Here is a 12,083-nt window from a genome sequence, read left to right on the forward strand (position 1 = left end):
AAAGTTCACATTTAATTGTCAATGTCTAGAGCTCAAGCACCAGAAATATCCCATTATTCTGTATGCAGTATGAAATAGCTGTCATGGACTCATTTCTCCTGTTCATCTCGGACTCTGTGGAATGTAAGCATGATCTGATGGTCAGGCCCTGCTGCCCTTTCCACATTAAGTACTAAACTGTCAGAATGAGTGGAAACAGGTGTATGCAGAGAAAGAAAGATGGCTATATCTGAAAGAGTGATTTTGATTGTTGTAGCCATGGGTGAAGTTAAGTCTGGCTGAGTAACCAAAATTTTTCAGGCTCATTTATGCACCCTAGCAGCTAGTGACATATGTGCCAGCATGTTAATAAAAGGACCCTTCAAAAATTCTCCCCTCATGGCAATGTCCATTTCAGTTGTGTTATTATTTCTTGAAGTCTTTCTGAAGTATTTTGGCTTTGTCATGTCGAACTTTATACCTCTCTGTCCTCAATCTATATATACTCTCATTTTCTCATTGTTCCCTTAATGGTCAGAAAGCTTCTTTTAAGATCAGAAAGCACACTAGCTTGTCATATTCAGTAGTACAGTAAATGCTAAGACATGCCTTTAGATTAACTGGCATCCTAAAAAATGACAATGAGAATCAGAATAAATATTCCAAGTAGCACTCCTGTGAAAGGTGATAGATAGCTCTGCCCATGAGGTTTCATTTCTTATTTCTTATTCAGCTTTTTAAAACTATGTAAAGATGCATGAGCTCAGCCCACTTTTTGCACTTTTCTGTGCAGAAATCAAAACTCCCTAGTGAGTAGGCCAAAAGACTTCAATGTACCCTTTGTCTTTCTTTCACTTCCCTAAAAATAAGTGACTCGCATCAATCCCGGTTAGTTTACATGTGGTTGCGAATGCTGGAAAACAGGCACCTGAAAAATCTCATCTTTTCCCATGCACTGTGAGACAGGCAGGGAGGTGTCTGCTCTGCCTGACTCAAGCTCCCTAGATGTAAAGTGCACTTTGAGATTAGGTACTCTTCTTACAGGCTGAGGCTATTACTGCATCATGCATAAAAGCAGCTGCTCTTTGTGTCAAAGTGCAAGTATGGTAACCAATTTTACAGGATGTATAGCGTAATGAAGAACTGAATTACTACAGAGCGGTTTAAATTGCCAGTTAAATAGTCTTTTCTTATCACTTCGGTGGGGAAAGGGGGACATCTGGTGGGAGCTCTTTGTAAAAATTAAGAAAGGTAATTTCTTACTTGCAGCAGAATACAAATCTCTATGGAAGTAGTATATTCTAGATTTCACTTAATTTCTAACCAAGAGTGTTGATTGATTAAGACGTGTCAAAATCACACAGCAGAATGTTTTGCAGTGGTACATACTTCCCTCACTTCCCTTTTATCAAGTCCACAAAGAAGTATAGCTAAGCCTGGTGGAATACCCTATTGTAAACAGATTTTCACAAAAGGTCTGGGAGAGAGGGGATGAGAAGAAGATTGATCAAGAAAAAAGCACTTAATGTTTTTGCAGGGGGTTAGAAAATAAATACTAGAAATGTGCAAGCATGAGTATATAAGAAAGCAAGATGTTGAGGCATTCACTAATGTAGTAGTAGACATCTTCTAAGGTATTATAACCTGCTTAATCAAGCCTTGGAAATGCAATGAGGCAGGAGGCAAAGCATACACTAAAACTTAAGCATGACACTTCAAAATAAATTGCAGCAGATTAAAAGAAGACATAAGATGTGGAACATCCAGGGTACAGTGTCCAGTATGTTTTGGCCCATCATGTAAATAACAAGTAATTATTTCATTTATTGATAAAGGAGAGTTATGAATATTTGTTGTTTCCATCTTCTCTGATCCTTTCCTAGCAACAATCAACCTGGAATATGCAGCTTTGCTCTTTCTGCTACCATTTGCTCCCTACAAGGAGGCAGTTTCAGGGGATCACAGCAGTCACAGAGTGAGAGTTTTAATCTTGCTTTAGGAGCAACAGTGCCAGGAAATCATTCCCTGCACAAGCATTGCTGCTCAGGGCTTTGAGGAGAAGATGCCAGCATGATGTGCTGCTCTCTCTGTCAGGCCGCCTTGTACAGCAGCTGAGCTATCTCACCCACTGCAAACTGGGTGAATTTAATTTCCATGGAGTTCTGTGGTAAATAGGCACATTTCTTTTCATCAAAGAGTGCACAAGAGATCTCTTGCAAGCTGAGAAGTGAGCGTACTTCTTTTTCCCCTACTGCACTGCACGCCGTATTTCACTTCTTTGTCTAAATCGTATTATACTTTGTGTCCCATGGCAGCACAGTACACTTTTAGCCCATCACTCTAACAAACTTAGATTATTTTTTTATATATATATTCTCAGTTCTCACTATAACACTGTCTTTGAGTGCATTCCAGATTTATCTGCAGTCTTTAAAGTGCAGTAAGGGACTATCAGTGCAGATAATTTATGCTTGCATTTGCATTCAAGTTATCATTAGCATAAGGTCTTAAATCAGATTATGATTAGCTTGCTTTTGCAAAGCTAAAGCAGAACTTTCTAAGATAAACTGTATCTTGCTACTATCCAAAAAGTTATTTCCATATAAAGTATGTTTATTAAATGTGCTGAACTGTTTTGTAGTTCCTTTAAATTTATGAAAAGACAGAGAAACTGCTTGGCAAGAATACTTGAAATGACAATATATATCATAAATGCCTTTCATATTATATAAAGAACAGCATGCAAAAAGAACAACTAAAAAAGTTCAGTGTGTTCACTTGTGCTCTGAGTATAACATAAGCCAAGCTGACCTCATTTTATATGAGGCCATTTTATACTCAGATATACCACTAAGCTTTATGTTATCTGTTGTATTTTCATTATTTTTGGCCAAATCTGAAATGAGAGCATTCAGGCTTCTGAGCCGCCTGATTTAAAAATGGAACAAGGTTCAGAACTGACTCCTCTGTTGGATACATAACTTATTTTAAAAGATAGGCTTCTAAGCTAGCACAAAGAAGCGATGCTAATGTTGTGGTCCTATCTGCAATGCACATTTTAACTGCCTGAACTTCTACTGCAAGCGAAGTTTCATTTCTCTCAAAAATGAGTGATCTCATAGTTAGTTAATTTTGGCAATCACTTTCTGGGTAGTTTAGTTTTCTAACGAACTACAACTGGCAAGTTAAGCCACTAGGAAAATTATTAAAGTCAAGTGCCCTTTTACTGTCAAACAATGAATAATAAGATTTCTTGCACTAAATCTTCAATTCCCATTAGTTTCTGAAGGGTTTTGTATCAGTGATGCAAAGTCATTTTTAAAGACAGAGTCTCACAGCTGATGGTGGACAATGAAGCAGTTCTGTGAAGCACCATTACTCAATGCAGTTATTACACTGATGAGTCTTCAGAGAGGTACTAGCTGTTTCACGAACTTTTCTATTTAGACATGTGCCCAAACCAAAATTATGGATTTGAATGACCATTAGTCAAGGAATAAGCTTTTAGCACTTAATGAATCTGAATTTTCTTCTGCAGTTGATAGGTGACAAAGGGAATCGTAGAACCTCTGCCATTTTTGAGAAAATCTCAGTGAGATTGTTCTCATGTGGAGTACCTTGGCTAAGCTGTGTAACTAATTTTCAAAAGAACTGAACAGTCCAATTGCCTGTAATCAGAGTTTAGCATGCTTAGAAAGGTGGACAGATTTCAGCATTAGCCTGGTATTTCTACACCATATTAGTCCAATGGGATTTTCTACTTTTGTCTGAGACATTGAATATTTATTACTTGCAAGTGAAAAAAATTCCAGCCTTGGTAGAAAAATCATCTGATATGTTGTGGTAGGTCCTGCCTTCCTGAGAGCCACGATAGCTTAACAACTAGGGTGAGAGCTTGGACTACTAAAAGGCCAGACAGAGGGACAGTTAATGCTTGGACATTGAGGGGCAAGGTGCACAAATGGCATCATCCCTGCGGATTGCTGGGAGTTTCTTTGCAGAGTCCAGAACCAAAAAGGTTTGAATGACCATGTGTATGTGTGTGAACATACATATTTTTCAAAACACCTTCAGGTAACTTCTGTGGTAGTGTAGCTATCTGTAAACCTGTTCCATGCCTGAGTTGAGCAATTTCAATTGTCCCAGACTGATCCAAGCAATAAGGAGGTGTCTGAGATGCAGTGGCACTTGGGAAAAAATAGATTGCAGCCACCTTCAGCACAAAAAGTAAGTGTCAAGTGTTTGCAATAGAAACCTTATGCATATATAATAGTGTTAGTGATTTGGCTTAAAATTATACTAGAGTTAATGCTTACTCATTCTTTTCTCAGGAGCAGTGCAATGAATAAGATATATCTTTTTAATCGGGGTTTTCTGTCAAATCTTGTATAAACAAATCCAAATCCATTGAAATATACAAACAGAATCCATACCAGATTAATTTTGGATGGTTTACAGTTGCTTACAAACATCATATACACTACTGGACTTCCTATAGCAGACTGACTCCTCAGCATAAGTCTGTTGACAACAACTTAAAATGCAACGTGTACTCAGCTGAAGGTGTGTAATACATGCTTCCATACTTTTCATTATGAACTCTGCATAGGAGTCTTCCATCTTCCTGAAAGATTAATGCTTATTCTTTGGCTTCAGAGAGGTAGAAGATACTCTGTGGGAGAATTCAGAAAAAGAAGCATTCATTTGATCTGAAAACATAGACAGGAAAATACATGACATTTATAGCACAACAATTTATTTCTAAGGGATTAGCTGATGAGATTTCAGGAATAAATACGATGTACATTAGGTTTAGAAAAGGCTTTTCCCTAGATTACTGTAAGAACATTATGCCATTGATTTCTGACACTGGATTTGTAAACTTAAAATGTAGTGCTGAATCAGTAAGCACAGCTGTCGTGGAATTCAAAAATCATCTCATGCAGTGATTGTTTCAGCTGTAAATCTGACAGCAGCAGAAGCGCAATAAGTGTGAGTTCTGTTCTAACTGTATGATGATTAGGCTGAACTTACTAATTTCAATGTAATTCCATTGAAATAATGAAGCAACACTAGAAGAAAATTCTTTTCTGGTCTATTAGGACTTAGTCGTTTGGGTTTTTTTTTTAACCAAAGATAATTGTGAGATAGCTGTACTGGTTGCATCTGTAAATGCTCATGCTAACTTGACACCTCTGTTGTATTGTGCAGTCCTTATTTAGGTGATAGAAATATTTATAAGCAGGAAGAGAACTCAAAATACCTTTGAGATAGCCCTAAGGTTATTGTTAGTCAGAAAATAGGATTGACATATAAGATTGTTTGTGAGAACAATGACACAACTCTTTGTGAAAAACATCACTGAAACTAGTTCAGGATTAAAGCGGGAATAATTTTTTGCAAGCAAGTCTGCTTAACATATTTTAAGCCATTCTACTTGACAGAAACTGTCCCTGCTTAATCTTTGTTCAATTTTTTCCATTTTAATGAAAGTAACAGTCGTTTTCACATCTTGTATGTAGCAGTAACAATTAAATATTTTCAGTAATACTAACAGCTAGGAGTGATGTGCTGATACTGAAAACTCTCTAAGCTGCTTCTGCTTAGAGAGTGGCTACTGGAAAGATAAGGTTGAAAGCAGCACACAGTTCTCTTCCTGCATAGAAATGCTAACACTCTACTTACTGGCTTGTTTGTTGGGCTTACCTTGGTGTTGGAAGAGTATCTAGGAAAATGTGCTACTTAAAATCTTTGAACTCATTCAATGAAACAATAGCCTGATGTTCTGCTACTGCAAAATCTTCACTGTCATGAAGATAAAGTTGACCCTTGGTTAACCAGAAACTGATCTTTCATAATTCTTTGACATTTTTGTGCTTCTTCCATTATTTCTTCTTCCTTTTCCTATTCCTTTGGCCATTGGAGAAACAGATATAAATCTGTATTTCTACGTTTGTACATTTACATAGTTTTATAAATATATATTTGGGTTTAAATTTATGTATAAACATATCTATATATAAATAACCTTGCAAAAGAAAACAATCATCAGTAACTAAAATTCACTTCTCTGGATCAACTGTGGTTAGTACCCATTAGGAACAAGAGAACCCCAAAGCACAGAATGAGCAGACTCTTAAGGCAACTCAGGCAAACCGGGCCATGTGCTCTCTCAGGACCAGCTCCCAGGATGCAGCCAGAGAAAATCCTGGAATGCCTAGGCGTGCCTCAGGATGCCACCAGTGCTCTGAATCATTCCGCCTTACCGCTACATTGTTAGGAAATATTTATAGTACAGTAGTGCACAGGAGCACAATTAGAGATAAAGCACTACTGGGCAAGGCTCTGAAGTGAACTTAGTAATAGCATACTGCCTAGGAAAGCATGCATCAGTTTAGAAAGCCCTCAGCAAAGTCACTCCTCCAACAGAAATTACTCATCCTCTGAACACCAAATGCCCCATTAAGCTCTGAGATGTGCAGTAAGACACAATAATCACATTTTGCCCTGAAACGTTTGGGAGTTAATAATTCTTGTAAAGGAAATCCACCTCTTTCAGTTCTCAGAGGAACTCACTGGCCACACAGCCACCAGAGAAGTACAGTTTCCATCTGGAGATGTTTCTTCAAAGGGACAGCAAGTATTGCATGCTGTATGCTGGAATGTAATTCTGCATCACTAACTCATAAAAAGATAATAATGAACAGTGATATAAGTGACAAGAACTACAGCAGCGATGGATAAATACTTGGCTGATATAAGCTGATAAGCATGTGTGGGCTAACAGAAACGTTGCTCAGCATTAGGCTTTGAGAGGCACACTGATTTCCAGGTCCACAATGCTGGGTGCCATTTCTGATACCTCCCAAGGAATCAGATCCAGGCACAGGCTGGGGGCTACTCGCATCTCCCGCTCATCTCACTGCAAACATGAAGTGCTTTCTCTCACATCCATGGCCCCGTATTGGTATAAGCCTTCTCGAAGGGCAAGGGAAATCAGGCTCTTTCTGTCCTTGTAGCTCAGCTCCTCCTCCTTTAAAATATTGTGAAGGTATATTTATTTAGTATTGTTTTAAAGTTCAGATGCCTTAGTGACAGAGGCCTTTTACACAAATATTTGGAATCTGTTCTTATGCGAGCTTTTAAAACTTATCTCCTCTGGAGTACTCCAGGGGTCTAGACAGATTTATTCCCTTCACATATGCTTTCTTTCGCTCTCTCTTTCTCTGCTCCTCCCCCTGCCCATGTTCTGTAAAACATATTAACTTCTTTGTCCTCAAAGGTATTTGCTTTCAACTTATTCAAAAGATGGTCCCAAAAGTCCGTAGCTACATGAATTAAACATCATCTAGTCTTTGGAACTGCAGATGTTGCTATGTTACCTTGACTCTATAAGGGGTTACAAGAAAAAATTTTCCCTACTTTTCAGTGACTCATTAGGCATTATTCTGTCTGAAATATCTCCATCCAGTGACTTGCATCTTTTATCAATGGTTATAAATATCCTGAATGGGTGCAAGCCAATCAAGTAAATAAATACAGCTGATTCCTGGCTCTTAAATGAGATCAAAGACAACCATAATCAACAACTTTAGAGCAAGAGTAAGTTTATGCAACTGAACCTGAAATTTTTGTTCCAATATATTTTTTAAAAAGGAGGAAGTGTTTTTAATTTCTACCTTATGCTGCCCCAGAGTTGTAATTATTGCACCACTTCTTTGGATTTAATCTTTTTGTGATATTTTAGGTCTCCATGTATCTAGTTCATAAATTCCCAGACATTTTTTCCCACTTTGGATAACTTTACCTCCTTTTGGAATGGCAGATCTCCGTACCATGAAAGCAAAAAATAAGCTGTTGCAGAAGAGGCTGAAGATTGATGAAGCACAGGAACTAATAAATTACATGGAGTAAGCATATCCTGCACTTATTTCACATAATTCTTGAAAATTATTGTGATGTAATAATTTTTTTTGTTCCATAAAGAGGGCTTTTGGCAAAAACTTGTGCAGTGAACACATCCTAGTGTTAAGCCTACATCCACTTTTTTTTTGTTTTCCTCACAGGAACTGGCAATAAAAAGGGCCTATAACTGGGAGTATACCAGTATACTGGGAGGACACAACCGCTGCCTGATCTGCACACTCCTTTATCAAGTTCATCATCATTCAGGTAACCTGCATGCTTTCAAAGAAACCAACCCCTGCGCAGTTGTGTTGTTTCAGTTATTTCACTCAGGTGACTGTTACAGAACATTCACCTCAGGAACCTGATACTTTTCAAGCTCAAAGCATCTGATTCTGACAGATTCTATAACTGAAGTAAATGAAGCTGTACTAGAAACAAATAGGGAGAGATCAAAAGTGGGTATCAAAATGTATTGTTTTCAGCTATCTGTAATAGCAAATTCAACTAGGACAATTCAATCTCCTTAATAGGTACTGACTGACGCTACAAGTCGTAAGCAAACAGCAGTAGAAAGTAAGGCTGATTAGGCTTGTTATTTTTCATTGCAATTTGTGTAACTGCAGTTCCACAAACAGCCTCTCTGATTTCAGGAGAGCTATCCAAATTCTTCTGTCAGTCACACATGCAGGGGCTTAGTGTTGTTTCTGTTTAAAGAAGCTTCAAACATTGAGTCACAAATCTCACCTTTGAAGAAACAATGCATTGAAAGGCAGGCACAAAAGACTTCAACTGCAGAGCTCCAAACAGGAGGTTTACATTGAATTAAGGTTGGAAATGGTTTGGGCCTTTCCAGAAGCACCATCTGTTTCTACAGCTGGTCATTGTTTGTATTATTTACGACCATAATTTTAGATTTATCTGGTTAACCTTTGGATAGCCTCCTAAAACAACTGTTGACTCTTTGAGTTTTCAAGGTAATATATTAAGATGCAAGGTTTAATGTTATTATTTTATGGAAAGAACCACAAACCTTTTTATGTAATATATCAATACCTACAAAACCAGGAAATAGCTATACTATCGCATATACTATCACATTGCAAAGGGAACTGCAGCATCACATATTTGTTGTTCACACCATGACCTATGCTAATTGAGATTTCTTCATGAGAAAACAGAAAAGCAAAGGACAGCTTATTTTTGTTGTTGTTTTGGAGTTTGTTGTTGTTTTTGAGACTTCCCCTCCCCCACAGTACTTCTCACAATATCTATCTTCATGTTACACTTCAACAGAAAGAGAGGAGTAGATGGGATCAAGCTTCTCCATAAATAATAAAAAATAAAAAGGAAATGGGTCTTGAGGACTCATTACTTGCATCAGATTTAAAATGGATGAAAGGAGATGGAAAAACATCTTTTCCATATTAGCCTCTATGATCTCATCCTGCACTAATAGAGGTGCTGGGAGCCTTTCCATTTTCCTTGAGGGGTCAGGTCCCACAGTTCAAAAATATTGTGATAAAATAAAAGTGGACAGAACCCTGGATGATTTTGCGAACAGTCATCAAGGATGGTTCAAATTGAGGTCTAAAATAAGCTGGTAGAAGTTGGCATCTGTGGGAAAGGTTTTGTAAGACTGAGGTAGTTTCAGTTAGAGTATAATTACACTTTTCATGCTCACTAGGTTACGCGTACCAATATATACACTTCAGAATTAAAAGCATGAACTTTTGTGAATTTGTTTGTATTTAAAGGGCAGAACTCCAGTCAAATGAGAACACTGATAGAATTTATTGTTCATAAATGGTGAGCCTACAGTCGCGTGTAGCTTTTGGCTTCTCTCTGTGTAAGAGGTTAAAACAAACCCTGAGATTAAAAACACCTTACTGTTTTACTTTGGACTTTATGGCTCATGGCCAGTCTTGATTTAAAATTCATTTCACAATACTCTGAATCCACACAACACTCTACAAAATGCACATTGATAAGGCTGTTGACAACCATTAAAGAAAAAAAAAAGCAACAAAAAAAAAACAACTTTTAAAAACATATGCCATGCCTAAGCAGGGAGCCTGGACTAGATGATCTCCAGAGGTGTCTTCCAATCTCAGACATTCTGTGATTCTGTGTAAAGCAGAACTTATCCTATAGCTAGTCCGTATAGTTCAGCTCCAGTGTAAGACTGATGGCACAATGTGAAGAAGTCGATCATAATGTAGTCCTTTATATGATTCCACAATGGCTAAACTGCATTTTTTTGAACCTTACTAATCACAAACAGATAAGGTAAGGGAAAAAGACGGGATTTTTTATGTACCATTTGCCTTTGTGGTTAGTTGGCCGCAAATAATGCACTTAACCCACTGTGGAATCTTGTGAGATGTATTTTTGTTCAACATGTCTTGCTAATTTGATAAAGAAACCTGAAAATGTTTTACAAAATTTCTAACGGAGCTGCTATGTGTTTTGAAGTTTGCTACAGAATTAATACAAAACTACCGGTTATTTTTACATGAGTTAATCTATACTACCGCCTAGTGGCTAAGGTCTAAATGAGTCCCTGTACAACTTCACCATGTTTTATATCTGGATATAGATATGTAGTAGTTATGTATGTTATATAATTTTCATTCATTTTTAGAAACCATATTATGTACATTCTATGTCCACATACTAACAGTGTTGCCCAATATAGCAGAGACCAGAGAAATTTCCATATTCAAAGACACTAATATTCTGTTGAGCACTACTAGTGATTGAGTGCAGTAATAATGTCAGTAGGATCTCCATTTTAACACAGTTATGGTTTGAGATAGAATTACTTAAAAAATGAGCTGTAGTGAAGGGCTTCAGCCATCATGTTTGAGTTGTCAGTGTTAGAAAGAAACATTCTTGGGGTAGATTATGTTATAAATGTCTAGTGAGAAGTTTCTTGCATCTTCCACAAAGCTCTTGTGGCCCAAATATTCATGGGCTTGGTGGAGAATAGAGTTTATCTTGCTCAGCATAGCAGATCCAAATACAGTAAGCCCTCAGGCATCTATTTTCCATTCACTGCTGTAGTTCCTGTACCTGGCTAAGTTCACAAAATGAAGTCCATCGGTGTATTGAGCTTGAACAAGTGTAAATCATTTGGGAGTTCCTGGTTTTCCCATTTCCTCCAAACCCCATGCCATGGATCCTAGCAGCAATAGCAAACTTAGCAAAAAAAAAAAAAAAACCACAAAAAACAGGCTATTGCAGAAGCCTAGAGGAAAACACTAGTAGTAAAAACTACTGCAGCCAACAGTGACAACACCCAATTGGAGGAAAAGTTTCCTCCTTGGGAAGATTAGTTTCCAGCTACTCACATTACCTGACTTCTATTTCTTGGCAGTTAGGAGCACAGAAGCTGCTCCTACTACAACTGTCTGACAGCAGGAGTTAGTTATAGTAGCAAGGAGCAATAGATGCACACCTTGACAATGTCTAAAAGGTTTTTTTAAAACCAGCGTATCTATATGAAGAGCTAGATATAGATAATTTTTAATTAATTTATTTAGGTCTCTTCCCTAGAGGTTTCTGTAGCTCAGGTCTTGCTGGAAGGAGAAATTTTAGGTCACAAAGTTAGGTGTGGAACAGAAATAAAAAACAATATAATTTTGTCCACCGGGTGGCACTTTATCATAGGGCTTCTACGTTCAAAAAATCACCTGAAGGCAAAACAAACTTTAGCGTGAAGTATTATTGAGCAAAGATCTATCTGTTTCTGGAAATGTAATCTACCCAGATCTCTTCTGGGAGAGGATTCTTAATTAAGGGAATGGAATTTCTGTTATTGACTTAAAAGTAAAGCAACTTGGCCTCAGTAAGGTAGAAGCATTAGGGATACAAAATCTATTTGCAGTGTGAAGGACAGACTGTTTTTCTTCTCTTTGATTTTTTAGAAGAACTATATGAGTGATGGTGAGTGATTTATATCTAATGCAACAGAGAAGGGAAATGGAAAAGGGGACAGCCACTGAGTGGCACAAACTTAGTATTTTGTATGACAAATAAGCCAAAGAGGCAGTACAATTCATTCTGCAAGAGCTTCTTGCAGTGATGAAAAACATCCTAGTATAGAACTCGTAAGTCTTTATTTTGATGCCATTTTAATCCACTACACACATGGTCTGATGTTCCTTTTCCACCACACCAGCTGGAATTTAGGCTGC

This window comes from Strigops habroptila, chromosome 7, assembly GCF_004027225.2.
Source record: "Strigops habroptila isolate Jane chromosome 7, bStrHab1.2.pri, whole genome shotgun sequence".
In the NCBI taxonomy this organism is placed as follows: domain Eukaryota; kingdom Metazoa; phylum Chordata; class Aves; order Psittaciformes; family Psittacidae; genus Strigops; species Strigops habroptila.